Source organism: Ursus maritimus, unplaced genomic scaffold, assembly GCF_017311325.1.
Source record: "Ursus maritimus isolate PB19 unplaced genomic scaffold, ASM1731132v1 scaffold_6, whole genome shotgun sequence".
Lineage (NCBI taxonomy): Eukaryota > Metazoa > Chordata > Mammalia > Carnivora > Ursidae > Ursus > Ursus maritimus.
Window position 1 is genome coordinate 14,372,854 of NW_024426774.1, and position 15,033 is coordinate 14,387,886.

Here is a 15,033-nt window from a genome sequence, read left to right on the forward strand (position 1 = left end):
ACATATTGGACACTCTGAGATGATGGAGGTAAATTCGGCTTCATTGGTGATTTATATTTAAAGCAGCTTTATTTATTTATATGCATCAGTTTGTTTAATCCTCAAAAGAGCCCTAGAAGGTAAGTGCTAGTATGACCTGCATTTCACTGATGAAGAAGCCAAAATGCAGAACAGCTTAGTGACTTGTACAAAGTCACATGACCTCGCTTTCATACGCTGGGAGTCAGGCTCCAGATTTGTTTCTTCCATTGTCTCCAAGGCTCTCACATCTGAATAGCAGCCGTACTATGAAAGGGAAGGAGGGAATAATTCAAAGCCTGGGTTGTGAAGAGTGTTTTCTGAGCAAAGACAGGAGACCTCCCAGTTGTAGCTGCACTTTGGCCTGAGCTGAGGGACCCCGACCTCTCACCCCACCCCAGCGTGGCTATGCAGGAACTGCGTGCAAGCACGCCGTCTGCGGGACTCTGCCGCACTGCCCGTGTGAGCCCTGAGACAGGCGTGCAGGTCCTCACCCCGACAGAAGGACCTGATTGAGGAGGTGGCGTGCACGGGAAGCTCATGGGCATTTCACAGCCGTGTCTTCCGACTTGGGCAAAGGGCACCGATGTTTGTTTTCAAGAGAACTGAGCTGGAGGAGCAGAAGGTGTTTCCAATGAAGGCCCACCTGTATCATGTTAAGGAACACACGGAAACCGTGGCTTTGAACTTCAGCACTGATGACTGTTTCTCATGCAAGTAATAAAAAAGCAGCCTGTGAGTATCTATAGGGTCTATCACAGGCTGAGGATCACTGCTGACCCCTGACCCTGTGGATGTACCCCCCCATGCTGGCTCTGGGCTGACCTCGTGGGGGCCAGAGTCCATCACTTTAGCACAGGAGGCTGCCCTATTTCTAAATCAAGAGCCCCATGGTTGCTTCCCCCAAAGTAACCACATATCACACAGACCAGCTTCTTTTCCTCCCAGAATATGCCTTGGCTGGATGATCTCTCCTGCCTGCCTGATACACCCCTCTGCCTTCCCAGAAAGGTCAGCAGGAAGGAAGCCCTCATCGTGCTTTGCTTCCTTCCAGGACAGCCTCAGAAATGTAGAGGTGATTTCTGAGGGATGCCCTGAGGAGCAGTTGTCCAAGATCAAACGGAACTCAAAGTCTCTGGGCCAAGAGCACAAGGATCTAGAGGCAGTCTGAGGATCTCTGTGTTCTCCCCAGCACCCCCTGTACTACTCCTCCCAACATGGCCCACTGGTTTCACATAGATGCTCCAAAGTCTTCCTAAAACAAACAAACAAAACAAACTTACTTCTCCTTAGGGCTCTTTCTCAAGTAACTGGTAACTGAAATAATTGATAACCCGAGCAATTAATAACCCAACTAACATTGCAGTGATATTAATTGGTGGCTTCAATCTTATGTCTCCCTCTCCTACAGATCTCTGGTTTTAACAGAAGGCTGAGGTAGGCAACGTGTAGCCCAATAGATGGTTTTGCTAACAGTAGGATTTCTGGCACTGTGATCCTAGACTGATGTTGGGTGACACATCAGTTCCTTCCAGACCCTTCTGAAGCCCGAATTTTGGGTGCCCTTCATCACCACATTTGTGACTGTCCACTCAAAGTGCAGTGAAGGCTAGCTCTCCTGAGACCATAGGCTGACTTCCTACAAGTTTAAGGAGCCCTGTACCAAATCAGGGCCATGAGAGTTGCCTCATTCTCTGGGTTGCTCCTGTGTAAATTAGCAAAGTCACAGCTTGAGTCTGGGGTCTTCCCAGGGACAGCTCTGCTCTCTTGGGGAATTAAAAAAACCTAAGCTTCAGGTATGTCTGCACTAATGTAAGACTAGGACACTAACAAAGATGTCTGCCCCCAAAGCTCACTGTGACGATCCAATGAAGTACAGGCCAATGTTTGGTGAACTATAAATACTGCACGAATGGAGGCATTTCTGGTATTAGAAGCCAAGATGTTAAAACATACTTTAGAAGCTCATTGGAGATAGAGCTTCATGTAGAAATGTTCGGTCACAATTTTATTTTTATTTTTTCGGTCACCAGCACTGCATTTAAATGAATGCCTCTATGACCGGCCTTGTGTTGTGTGCCACAGGAAAAGCATAAGGAAGGTGAGACACAGTCCTGCGCTCCGCGCATTTGCAGTCTGGTTGGAAGGCCAGGTCACACGTGGGAAATAACTATATAAGCAATGCAAGACAGACATCCTTGCTGCTGGTGCCTTGTGCACAAAGACAGACTCATGGACAATTCACACTTAGCAGTGTTGTCCATCTGACCTCTTCCACCATCACAGTTGTCCAGGACCCCTGGAGCAGGGCCTCGCACCATTGCCCGCCCCCTGTGGCAGAGACCTGTTCCTCCTGCCTCCATGCCAAAGCCCCTTCCCACCCCAATCCTGGGGTAGACATGTGGGTTTTGAATCACCCCAAAATGGGACTAGGAACATGTTCTTCCAGAGAGGCAATGAGCCTCGTGCTATTAACCAGGTCTGCTCCCGCCAGCCTGCTCTAGAGGCCCCTTGTCTGGTCTCCTGGGAGTCCTCTCTGTCATTACACTAAGCACACACTCATAACTCTCTGAGATCGGAGTCTATATCCAATTCATCTTGGTACCCACAATCCCTAGCACAGGATCTGACACGAAGTTACCCAAAACGGATCTTAGTGGGAAAAACGAATGACGAAGCAACCATATCATGGGCTAAATGCGTTTGGGGAGTCTAGCCTGAGAACTAACCCCATATTCTCCCCTGGGAACTCTTGTTAAAAATGACACAAAAAGTGAAAATAGAAAATAGACGCATTTGTGTTTGCACATAAATACAGGAGCATGTGGAAATGTGCGAAAGAAAATGCGCTGGGCTGTTAACATAGCTGGAGGTGGCCAAGGGTGAGGGCCGGAGAGAAGAAGAGAGCAGGAACCACAGATGAAAAGACAGAATTGAAAGGAAAATACTCCAGGATTTATAACAGAAGCACCTATATATATCTAAGTAATATTAGGACAGGGGAATGATAATTCTCTGGGAGAAGCTAAATAAGCAATGAGGACAAACCCAAGAGAGGAGATGAGGTCAATGTCCCCAGGCACACAAGTGAAGGAATGAGACCCGAGGCCAAGAACCCAAAGGGCACCTTTACAGCAGCAAAGTCGGGGCCTGGGTGCTCCCTAAAAGATTCGGGACCCCAGACTGCTGGCTCTGGAGGCTCCAGGCTTTCCCACTAGCACGTCCAACTCCAGCCGAGGACAGGTCCAAGTAAAATGGTTCACACAGCTACGCCTGCATCATATGAGCTGAACTAATATCAACAATTACATCAGGAAAAATGTGTTTACCTTGGTTTCCCGCCACAGAAAATGGGTCCAAAATGATGTTGAACATACGCCTTTCATTCCTGCTTCTATTAGAAGGACAAATAATTTAACAGGTGGGACTCAGAATTCCATGGTTCTTTTTTTTTTTTTTTTTTTTTTTTAAACTGTGGAGTATTAAACATTCCACTTTTGGTCAACGGAATCTGGAACCCTTCTTAACAGACCTCAGAGAGCTCTATTTATTTTGCAAAAGCCCTCCTAATGCTCACATGAGCAGTGAGTTGGAAAGGCCTGGGGAGTCCAATCAGACTGTAGTTTCACGTGTTATCAGTACAATATGTTGCTTCAACTGAGAAAGCAAATTCTCTGACTAACTCCTCCAAGAATTGATCCAGACAGCTAAAAGAGAGGAAATCCATTCGACTTTAACAAGGCAATTGGTCCAGACTTCATACAATATCATTTCAGTCTAGAATTTTCATCGTCACTGCCAAAAACATCAAACAGAAACATTACAGGACTTTCACTCGCTTTTCACTCTCCAAAGAATAGCCGGCTTGTTCCAGGCCTGAGCGGCAAGAAAGGAATTAAAGGGAGATGGGGCGCGCAGTAGTCACATGGGGCATTTAACTGTTTCTCACTGTCTGATTTCTAAGTTTCGCAACAATTATTCCTAAAAAGTTAAGGTTTTGAAATAAAGGATAATCAGAAGTTTCCCCATATGTCAAATGCTCCGCCTCTCAAAGATTCTCCAACCACAGCCATCGGGTTATCATATTCACCTTTTCCCTTTTACTTGTCTGTCCTATGTCATCATTCAATAGATTACTCAGGGAACTGTAATGTTTCTGCCAGATATCAATTAAAAAGTATCTCAATGATCTATGCACATTAGAGTGCACTAGTAAACTTTAACTACTATAATGAACAAGCCCAAAAATATATAATATGTCAAACTCAATAAGCATAAATAACTTGTTCCCATGAAGTCCAAAATAGGTGGTACAGATTAGTGGCAGGCTGATTTCACATGAGACTCAGGACCCATGATCTTTCTACCATATTCTCACTTCTCTGCTATGGAGTCCTCTGTGTTCAGCCAGCAGACAGGGGATCAGGGGCTGGAAGAGTGCAATCCACTTCTTAAAAACCTCAGCCCAGAATGACACACATGACTCCCACTCACAATCCATCAATCACCTAACTCCAAAGAAAGCTGAGACATATTGTCTAGTTGTGTGTTCCAGAAGAGGAAACATATTTAACAAAAAGCTAGCCACTGTCTGCCCTGGACAGCCAACTGGAGTAATCCATTCTCTAATAAGCCAGACTTGAGAGTACTGATTTTGTTATTACCATGGTAATTTAGGAATCACATTTTGGTTCAGGGTGTGTCTGTGTCTGCGAGTTATCCAGATAACTGGACTATAATGACCAACTCCAGAATCATGCATGGAGTTCAACACCTGATACTTGCCACAGATAAGTACCCAGGGAATCCTGAGGCGGCTCCCTCCTATAAAATTGAAGTCCAAAGTGATTCAGATATCCTTATGACAATCCAAACTCTGAGGCAGAGAGTTTGTCTAAGTAAGAGCTTGGGCACTGATTAAAAATTCGCCAAGCCCTTTGCCTTCACTGTACACGCTGGCCAGACTGGATGTTCACGGGCTCCAGGCACAGTTCAGACTCCCGGGGGCTTTGCATGGACAGGGACAATACCTGTGTTCCAGCTTGACAGGTCACAAAGCATACCAGTAATTCTCCTTTGATCTTTCACAAAATTTTATAAAATAGAGCAGATATTACTGTCTTATTTTTTAAAATTCTCAAGGTGGAAACAAAAAGCCTGTGATCTAAAGGTACGTAGAGTTGGGACAAAACTCGAAACTCAGACCAGCACCCACTCGCTTCCTAGTAGAAAGACTAGGACTGCAGCCATTTCAACAACTATAGTCGGCTTCTTCTTTCCACACAGATAACTTTTTCGGGATCATTCCTAGTACTTTTATTTAACAAAAGAAACATCTACCACACATTGTCCTTGAAGTATGATGGAATTCTGCCAGATAAAACTCATAAACCCTAAGACTTTGTTGCCCAGAGTATGGTTGAGGACCAGTAGCATTGGAAGCCCCTGTGAGTTTGTTAGAAATGGATATTCTCAGGCCCATTCCCTGACCCACTGAATCAGATTCTCTGCTTAAACAAGATACCCAATTGATATTAAAGCACATTAGAGTTTGAGCAGCATTAACTTGGATGGTTATTTGGGGGGGAAAAAACCGACCTAATATAAAAAGAGTTCCTACAAATCAATAAGAAAAACAGATAGGGGTACCTGGCTGGCTCAGTCAGTAGAGCTTGCAACTCTTGATCTTGGGGTTGTGGGTTTGAGTCTCATATTGGATGTAGAGATTATGTAAAAGTAAAATCTTGAAAACAAAAAGAAAGAAAAACAGAAATTGACAAAATATCAGAATAGTTTATTCACAGAAGAATAAACATAAACATAAATGTTCATCCTCTCCAGCAATTTGGAAAATGCAAACTAAAATGACAACATGTTACCACTTTTCACTCATCAGACTGGTAAATCTTGTAAAGTCTAATAATTTTAAATAGAAATTACTTTAGGAAAAGTGCATTTTCTTATGAGTGGGAGCTTAAATTGCTATAAGCTCTTCTTTTAATTTCAAAAATTTTGACCAAAAAATTCCACTTCTAGGACTCCAATCTATAGAAATATCTATTAAAATGTCAAAGATAAGTAGAAAAGGATCTCCATTACTTGATTTGAATTGTGAAATGTATAGGGATTCTAAACATACATCTATAAGGAAATAGTTCAATACATTACTGGTATCCATACCAAGGAACTAGGCAATAATTTAAAAAAAGATCAGTGTCATGATAAAAAAAAAAAAAAAGTCCATGACATTATTGAATACCTAACCCAGCTGCAGAATAGTACATAGAGTACGACCTCATTCCTACATTTTAAAACTCGACAGGACATGGGTGTATATATTTGTTAAAATCCACAAGACACTAAACTTAAAATTGGTGCATTCTATTTTATGGAAATTATACCTCGATAAAGTTTATCAAAAGGAAAACACGTATATATGTTAGTGAATGTTATGTATGTATTTTGGGGCCTACAAAATTGTCTGTAAAGAAATAAAACAAGCCTTTAAAAGTGGCAGATGCCTAGGAGAGGAGAATGTGGGAACTTTCTACAGTGTTAGTATTTTTCCAAAAAGCATGTACATTTCTTGTATTTTTAAGGCAGGAATCTAAATGAAATAATCGGAGTCCTCTGCAGTGAGCCTGAATCCACATGGAAACCCACCTCCAGCTTACCTCATTCATTGCTTCCATTGGCTGAGTTTAGTCATTTGGTATCTGGTGTGAGGCTCTACATTCAGAAGGCTGTCAACATCACACACGCCATTGCCAGACTGGCTCCATATAAACACTTATTTACTACTTCATACGTAACTACTAAGCATCCTTAAACATCAAGCAAAAATTTTACGGAAATTTGATACAGAAAAGAAGACCTAGTTCTAGCCCCTGGCCTGATCACTCTTCTACTGAAAAAGCTTGACGCATTCTGTACCAGGGAGTGTAATGAGTCTAGATTTATAAGTCCACTTTTAAAGACTCCTCTTTCTGCCTCACCCAGTGAGCATTGTTTATTGTTACTTTTACTGCCCCTCTCACCTGGGACCCCTGTGTCATGCATTATTGCATGCCCCCATCCACCCATTAAGACCCATCTGTTCCTTCTAGGAAATTCTCGCTTAGTCCAGAAACTCTCAATCACCTCCCTTTTCCCCACATTTTGCCTTGTTTGTTGAATGGTCTTGTTTCTGTAAGGACAAAGGGGGTCATGTCTTCCCCTTCCTTATCATTCCCATCATCTCGTGCAACGTCAAGTACATAGGAATAATTAACTGACAACTACCAATGATATATACTATCAATATATAGTATTCACATCTCACTATATCAATGATATCTACAATTATCATTGATATAATACTTAATAATTGTTTAAATGTTGGACAAAGGAGAAATAATGAATAGGAAGTGCTTTTCCAAAGCCTGATGAGGTAGGTATTTTCCCCATTCCATAGATAGACGAGGCTTAGTGAGATTAGGTGATTTGGTTGGGTTTATACAGCTCATAAATAATAGGGCCAGCCTGCAAATCTATTTCTGAATGCCTCTAAAGCCCATGTCTTTGCTCTGTACCATACTGCCTTCCTAACTTGTCACTTCGGTGATCTCACTGAATTCCCACACTGCTGTCTCAAGAAATACTTGTTGATTGATTGATGACACGTTCAGTAGCAATGTGGTCCAGTTCAAGGGTTTCCCACAGCTGAATTTGATGAAAAGCCCCTGCTGTGCTCAGAGAGATTTAACCTGCTTTAAACTCTGGTTTTCCCTCAATATCATCAGTCTCAATCTCAAGACCTGTGCAATACATAGCATGAAGTTTTATATACTCACAGAGCTTAACCATAATCTGAAAGGCCAGAGTTCAAGCTCAAGGCCTGGCATCTGGGGCAACGGTTCAATGCCAAGGAGTCTACCAAGACTCTGCTTCCCAAGGTTCTCTCTGGTAGGCACTGGCCATGTGTGGGTCAGGCTGTCTCCGACCAGCTGCTTTGACTTCACCTCCTGAGAAGTGGACTGTTGACACATCACTGGAAAACACTCATCCCTGGAATGCAGGAACACGGTGATGGCACAAGGCAAGCACTGAACACTCCAGAGTCAACGAACCGGGTTCCAGGTACAGTTCTCCATTAACTAGCAGGGTGGTTTGGGAAAATTCTCAACATTTCTGAGCCTGTTCCCTCAGATATACTATGAGAATAATAGCACTTCTCCTGCCTATCTTCAGGAGGTTAAGAGAATCAGAGAAATGCTATTTATGGAAAGACCATACAACCACAAATCCCTGCCTGTATACCATATGGTGAAGAGTCACGGTCACTACAGGAGGTGGCATGCTGTCACGGACAAAGTGCTGGGAAACAGATTAGGAGACCTGAGATCCACTCCTGGCTGAGCTGCCAAACCTTCTCATGTCCTAACAGCCGAGATGGCCTAGCCTCATAGACCCTGTGGGTCAGAAGGACAGATTTCCAAGCTGGCTTCACTCAGAAATACCATATTCTTACTAGCAGAATGCTCCAGAGAAGAAGCTTAAGAGCCTGGGATGTATGTGGATAAGCCATGATGTCTTTGATTTCAGCTGCAACATCCTGGGATTCTGGGACTCCAGACATAATATTGGCCATCAGTGACTCATTCGATCTTGGTGCTTAAAGCATCTCTTTTGCATTGTGTTTTATTATTTTCGATTCTGTTGTTATTTTTAACCATCTTGACTTAAGTGCATTTTAATCCTACAAGCCACCTCAAATCCTTTTTTGAACCACGCCATCGATAAAACACATCAATTAACAAGCAACTTGCTTTGATCTTAGTAAGTCATAGAACTGCAGAGCTGGAAAAGAACTCAGAAATCAAATTGAGCCTCGAATGTTGTAAACAGTAATATAGAGACCCAGAGAGAGAGAGAGAGAGAGAGAAGGCATGCCCAAAGTCACACACCTAGTTGAAGGAACAGCCGGAAAATGACCTCAGGGTTCACAGTCCATTGCTGTCCATATCATTCCATCTCATGAGCCTGGGTCTCAGTTTCTCCAGCAATGAAATGGAAATAATAATATTGTGGTCTTTTAACATTATACAAGAAAAAAATTGTATAATTATTACATATGATATTTAAAACTTTAATAATAAATAGTGTTCTTCCTTGTATAAACATTGTATAAGAAGAAACTTTGTATCATTATTGCATATGGTTTTCAAAACTTTAAGATTAACTCAATAATGTTCTTCCTAAAAACTCACGGAAAGATCCCTGGAAACCTAAGAACGCAGAATAGGCATGACTTATGCCACTCACCAGAACACTTCGAACTGGGCTGTCAGACATACGATGTGTACACTGCATTAAGCAGGCCGTCGAAGGGGCCAATGAAAGCCTGGACAGACTAGCCACAGACTGGCTTTGAAGCTACTCCCTGTTAGCCGTAGCTATCTCAGCCACAGCTAACTCAAGAACTTACCCCAAGGGTCTCTGAAGCGGGCAGAAATAGTGGAGGCTGCGCATTGGAGGGTCCTCAGAAGACAAACTACTGAAATAGCAGTGGCAATACGACACAAGAGCGACACTGAGCTCCCTGATCAAGAACGTGGGCAGAGCCGTCAAAACCCTGAGATGTGGATTCTAACGTGGCTACTTACTAACCCTGTGGCCATGATCAGGTCACGTGACCTCTGAGCTCAGCTTCCTCATCTCTAAAATTGGAGTAAAAACAGTCTGTCGCTCATGGGGTGTTCCTAAAACTAAATTAGTTAATAATGTAAACTGCTTAAAACAAGGACTAATGCATGGCAAATGCCCACTAATTGTTAGCTCCTCCTCCGTGACTGCAGGCAAAGAGTGCTGGGGTTGCTGGCAGAGTTTATAAATCCTGCAGCGGCCGGCCTCACAAGACATGAATCTCAGGCCTTGCTGTCGCAACTTCTGCACACAGTTGACAGTTCTGGAGTTTAAAAAAGTTCCATTTCCCCAACACCAATTTTAAACTGTACAACAGAAACTTTCTGTTATTCTTGAGTATTCACAGAGAAGGGTACAGGCAGAGGAAAGAAAGCTTCAAAGCCTGTGAGGACAGCACAAGTAACTACTCCTGGACCCTCGCCTTGCCCTCAGGCCTAATGGCTTCCTACGGTTGCTGGTGCCTGGGTGACCAGTCCCTTCCCCTTGTCCCTGCTGTAACTTCTTCATTAAACTCTCTGCTGGGGGGGGGGGGGGGGGGGAGGCGCCTGGGGCTCAGGTCATGATCTCAGGGTCCTGGGATCAAGTCCCACGGTGGGCTCCTCTCTCGGTGGGCAGTCTGCTTGTCCTTCTCACTCTGCCCCTCCCACTGCTTATGCATTCCCTCTCTCTTAAATAAATAAATTATCAGCAGCCTGTATCAGAGACTCCAAGAGACGCCCCAAGAGATGTAGTCAATATCCCCGAGTCTGTGGAGAAGGAGAAAGGAAGAGTTCACCTTCTCTGCTAGGAAGTCCTCTGAGGTTGGGAAAGCAAACATGTTTCCCGTGTACTTGGAAACGAGGGAATGAATGTCTGTGCCTCTTCTGGTTTCCGCAAAGAAGGGAAGCAGAGAGAGGTAGTGGTCGACTCAGAGAACCTCAAGAGTAGAAAGAGGGGTGTATCACCTCTACGTCTCTGCCAAGGACCCGGAAGTCTTTGTGATCTTGGTGATAGAAGAGATGTCTGCTTGGAGCCCCTGGTATGTTCCAAGGTCTGACAGCCCTCGGTTACTCTGCCACATGTGAGATACCACGATGTGTCCAGTTAATGTGGCTTCCTAAAATCCATCACAATCCCACTCATTTCCATAATCATTCACGGTAGCTGCTGCTGTCTCTTTTACGTTTTGAGAAGAGATTTCCTGAAGAACTCCCAAGTTCGTTTATGTTCTCTGACTCCTCCTAAATGGCCAGGTAGTAATGGGTTAAGAGAGGAAGTGTTTGGCATCTCGACTGCTCTTAGAAAGTTTGGTCTTCATCTGAGTATAATCACTTGCTATTTATTCACCCACTGAACAAATATTGATTGTATCTACTTTACGCCAACTACATGCATAAACACCGAGGAGACAGTAATTAAGACATTTGACTTACATTAAAAGTTAAATTTTAAGGTGGACAAATAATTTCAGCTAGTGAGAACTGCTCTGAAGGAGAGCAAGCAGAGGAATGGGCCTGAGGGTGACTGAGGGCTGGAGGACGGCGCTACCTCAGGAAAGCAGGTCAGGAGAGAGGCCACCAAGAAGAAACCTGTCACCTGCATGGCATCGTGCCTCCGCCGGCGATGAGAATCTCGTCAGCACTCTGCCCTGTCACCCAGCCCCTGCCCCCGGCACACCGCACGGTCACACCGCACGGTCACACTCAGTCGTGTGGCTCCATGAGCCTGTGGCTGCCTGCACACTTCTGTGCCTTCATTCAGAGCCAGCTCTCTAGACGGCCCTTCGCATGCCTCCTCCTGGGCCCAAGGCCGCACACCTTCTGTCCTCAGGCCAGACATCTCTTGGCATAAGCTGCTCCTGATGCCTCACATCTGCCTCCAGGGCACCTTCCTCTCAGCCTTCCGGAACCCGGCCCACGGACACACCTGTGCCAGCGCTTCTGATGCTTCTCCCATTATGTTAGAATGTTCTGATCACCTGTCTTCTGCTGAAGCTGCAAGGCCCACTTCCTCTCACTGCACTGGGCCCGAAACACACCGCACCAAAACAAATACTCCTCCCCAGACTGTGTGAGTTTACAAACATATTTATCCTGATTTTACTAATGAGGAAGCAAAGGCTCAGAGACATGAACTCACTTACCTAAGGTCACACAGCTAGTCACGGGTTGAAGCTGGAATTTACAACTGGGTGTTCTGAAGCCAAATCCTACGAGGAGAGGAGTAGCGCCCAGCTAATGGGGGTCAAAGAGGGGAAGCTGGGCCTGAAATGCCAGACTCACAGGCAGCCCCTGGACAGGTGTCACGCTGAGCCTCCACAGAGCTCTGCTCCAGCCCCTTTCGCCGCCAGCCAGAAACCAGAGCTTATCTGTGGTATTTAAAGGTCCAAGGAATTGGGCACAGTTTCCTGATGGGGATGGAAAATGTCTGCTTGTCAGATTTCAAAATCTTGCAGTAATTGTCTTCTTTTTAAAAAGGTCCTTCATTCTGAAAATATTCTCCCTGTGACCCCTGCAAGAAATTCCCCTTTGTCATTTAAATGGTCAGAGAAAACCCTAAAGAGCTCAAAAAGCAGCAATGCCGGGCAGCAGACCAGAGAGGCCTACCTCAGATGTCTGAGATTCTCTAAGCCCGTGGAGGCAGAGCACTGGCTGAAGCAGCTGACCTTTATTTTAGAAGCCATTCTTCTCCCAGCGCAGGGAATGCAGCCTTCAGGTGAACACACTCCCTGGAAAATCCAGGTGCCTGTGGGGATGTCGGGTGAGCATCCCAGCACCCCCATGTCCCATCACCACTTGTCCACATAAGAAGTCAGGACCCGCCTCTCTTTTTCTGTAACTTTATCACCCCCAGCCCCAATTTTTCCCTGAAATCTTCAGCTGCAGTCCCCATTAATCCAACCCATCTTTTCCACATGCATTGTGGTTTCACTTGTCTCTCTTCCAGAATGATCCATTGGAAGCCAGGCCTATGCCCCATACCTATGCTCTCCCCACAGTGTTTCCCACACTGCTCTGTGCACAGTAGGTGCCTAATAACTGAGGCCAATGGATTAGTCCTCCACACCCACACATCCAGAGCCCTGAGTGGTCCCCACACAACACAAGTGGCTCCAATCATGAGATCGACTGTCATGGATGGAGCTCCTTCTTCATCCTAAGGTACTATTTTATGGAGGCACCAGCTGGAAGTGGGGAAGCACTTTCATAAAACTCCTGAGTCAAGAGTGAAGAAGGGCCCAGTTATTGGAACAAAAGTCCCCACAGTACCTGTGTGTGTGTGTGTGTGTGTGTGTGTGTGTGTGAAAGAGAGAGAGAGAGAGAGAGAGAGATAACACTGACACATGCCACAGCCTTTACTCTTGACTCCCCTTCCATCCAGGGTATACCGCAGACCCAACATTGGGATGGGTAGGGCTGGGCTGGGCCCCAAGAGAATGGGGCCCCTTTTCTCCCCCACAGCTGCCTGCCTAGAAGACAGGGAGGGATGGTGCTTTTCCCAAGTCCAGCTTTGTTCAAAAAAGAAATTGTCCTATTATTTGGCAGTCTCCTTCCTGAAGCTTGGCCTGTATTTCAGGCAGTGTCTGTTCAAAAGGAAAAGAAAAACTCAACAATGAATGAGTCAACCACACTCTGAAAGGTGTTCCCTGATATATATGCATGAAGATTCTTTCCAAAAAGGAAGTGTAAACTATACACTGGGCCTCTGGCAGTCTCTAGTGCGTCTTAATCATGCCAACGTGATAGCAAAACCAGAATGAAGAGGTCCCTGGGCTGTAGTTAAACTAGAAGTCCAGACTTTCTGCTTCACTCTCCTGAGTCTTCCGAGGTAATGTGCCCAAGAAGATCACAGGCAGGTCAGGACAGAAGGGGAAGAGTGCACTAGTAACCACTGGTCCCTTCTCATTCTCCAAGGTGGATTAACAAAGGATCCTGGACATAAATTCAAGAAGCCAGGCCTCCTGATAATAAGATAACCCTCCCCTTCCTGTTGTCTTGGGGTGTGCACTGAGCCATATCTCCTGGGCAAGGATGCTTCTCCTGGTTCAGCCATGCTTTTGCAGAGATTTCCTGCCCACCTAGGACTGCCTGCTGAGTCTCATCTGAGGAGCTAAGTGGCCCATTGCACCCCATGGGAACACAACCATACTAGTGAGACAGATTCATGGGCACTTAATAGCTCAAGGCAAAACCTGCCCTAAAGGGTGACAAGAAACTTCCAGACTTTGTTGCTGAGGCACCTAGAGGTGGATGCCCCAAGAGTACAGACTGACAACATCATGCATGGGTATGCGCATAGATGCCCAGGAGACAAACTGGGCTTGCCTGGCCTGTGAGGCCACACCCTTCTAGAAAATGCATTATCTTCACTTCCTCATAAAATTCTTTCCTTCTGTGACCTTGGCTAAGTCATCGTAAGTTACTTAAAACACACACACACTCACACACTCATACTCACACAGACACCAAGAGAGCAAGAGCGAGAGTGAAAACAAATAGACATCTAGTTTAGGCAAATCCTGATAGCCTCCATTCTGAAAGTGTGTGATTTGTAGGTCTGTCAGTGGGACAGATGGGAAAGAGAAGGCAGTGAATTCATAGCAGTGATACTAGTGATACTATGAGGTCTGATCAGAAAGAATGGGCCCAAAGCCTCAGGGGATTCCCCCAAAGGAATCAGTGGCCACTGCAAGTTTTGCTGCTTCTGAGAAACCATACTCTAGAGTCAGAGGCACCACTTGGAGTTCTCTTCTGCCTTCTGTGCGGAGATTCTAGACAATGGGATCGCCTAGTAGTGAGGGATCTTCCGCGTAACAAATGGAATTCTTAGGCCATGCTACTGTGGAGGTGGCCTGCACCCTTGGATCCAGCCCAGGCTGGAAGATAGTGGAGGATACCCCAGATGCAGCCTGGTCTCGGAAGGATGTGGGCATGATTGCTAGTTTTTGGAAGATGATAAAAACTGATGATCAGTCCCAGAGGAATGACTGCAAAGTAATTCACACTGGAAAGGTCTGAGCTGGGGACCTTTGCTGTCTTTAGTGCACAGCATATGGCTTAGTTTGGGAAAATAAGGAAAGATTTTACATATATATATGGCCATCAGTGAGGCATGATTGAAAAGAGTCCATCCTCTACTGTAACCCCAGAAAACTTAGCCCATGCTAAGTCAATGGGTATTCCATTGTCATGAGCCACCCTCTAGCCTCTTTCTCCAGGGCACCCAGCCCTGGACTGTAGAACTGTACTGGCTGGAAACACATACCACAGCAACTCCTCATCTGTCTCCTATTCTGGTCTCCAGGGCCAACCACCTGCATCCTTTTGCAAATCTCTAATATCTAGATCTATT